This window comes from Tupaia chinensis, unplaced genomic scaffold (genome assembly GCF_000334495.1).
Source record: "Tupaia chinensis unplaced genomic scaffold, TupChi_1.0 Scaffold144370_1, whole genome shotgun sequence".
Classification (NCBI taxonomy): Eukaryota; Metazoa; Chordata; class Mammalia; order Scandentia; family Tupaiidae; genus Tupaia; species Tupaia belangeri.
In genome coordinates this window covers 29,612-31,299 of record NW_006204230.1, presented here as the reverse complement: position 1 = coordinate 31,299, position 1,688 = coordinate 29,612, and positions in this window count along the sequence as shown.

Below are 1,688 nucleotides of genomic sequence, written 5' to 3'. Positions count from 1 at the left end.
ATGGTTCTGATACATTTTTATAAAACAAATTGCTTATTTTTCTCTTCTTACATACTAGCATTTTTCACCTGGAGTGAGTTGAAATTTGAGGACCACAGGACCGGCCTATTAACTTCTGTTCTTTGGAAGATAAATCTAATCTGGAAGGGGAAGGCAATTATTTAACCTGATAGATATCTGTCAACATACAATTCTTGCAGTATACATCTATTCCTTCAAAACCTAAGTGTTTTTGGACCAGACAGTGACTCATCAGTAAAATACAATGCTCTGTATTGAGACAGTCCACACGGGAGGGTCCTCACTGAGGGTGCTGGACATGTGTTTGCTTACCTGTGTTCTGCCCCTGACTTAAGTCTGGGATTGGATAAAGCACCAGGCCTCTGCTGCGGATGCACTCCCTCTATTTCTGTCTCATTTGCTCATAAAAGTCTATATTTTTTTTTAAGTTACTATATTTTTCTCCTTAAGATAAGGACATTTTTGAGAGACCAGCAGCTGGCATGGAGGTTAAGAGTCCCACATGGTCAATTATATGGTTCAAGTCCAGACCTGGTAACTTGAAAAATCATGCCAGGCACATGTGTATGTTTGCCCAAAATCCCCAGAAGAGAGTGGAGGGGAAAGGACTACAGTGTGGCCATCTCCCTCTGGGTTGATTTTTAACTTTTTCTGTCCTTCTGTCTTTGTCTCTCCCTAGCAAGTGCTCATACGCTATAGAAATAAAATAAGGAACCTAACAAAATTAATCTCAAGTTTCCAGTGGAGATTTGTTACTAATAATTATCCAGGTAGATTTGGAGGTGAGGAATTTCCTAAGAGATTAAGCAGATAGGAAAGTTAAAGTTTGAAAGAGGATAGTAAAAGTGGTCATTTTTTTGAAGTTCTGCTGAGAAAGACCTGTGATTTGTGTTTTAGGAACTTTTGCTGATCTTGTCAAAATTTGTGAAAACGAATGAATAATCAAGAAAGTTCAGCCTCTTGTTCTAGAGGATCTTGGTTTCCTATAATCCACTGTGTCTGGGAATTGTATTGTTCATAGACACCTTATGACTCTCAAAATTTTAAAATAGAATTGATCAGACTTTTTGAACTGTGCAGCAGGATGTTGATAAAGTGCATATGGACATCAGCTGCTCCCTAGCATGGGCTTCCAGCAAGTATTTTGAGTTCAGGAAGCAGAGAAAGATTCTAGTCAGCAAAGTGCTGTTTGTCTGAGCCAGCATTCATATTTCAGATGTTGAAAAAAGCTCTAAGCAAGTAGAGGTTATGTGTGTATTAGTTTTTACCAGAATAGAATGTTCGTTCCATTATTAATGATTATAATGAAAATGTATGGCCCTAGAGAAATTTCAAATAAAAAAATACAAGATTACTTTAACGTTTAATGTGTGTATTAAGAGAGCACATAATCTACAAAAAGAAATGATCAAGAAAAAATAGAAAGCCTGAATAGACAAATAGAAAATAATAATCAGTGGAATTGAATAAATAATAATCTCCCAATAAAGAAAGCCCAAGTTCTTGGGGACCAGCAGTTAGCGTAATGGCTATGTCGCTGGAATCCCATGTAGTCGACTGCAGTTCTTGTCCCGGACCCGGCAGCTTAAACTCATGCCGGGTGTGTGTGTGTGCATGCCCAAGATCCTGAGAGGAGAATGGAGGAGAAGGGATTGCAGCATGGCCAT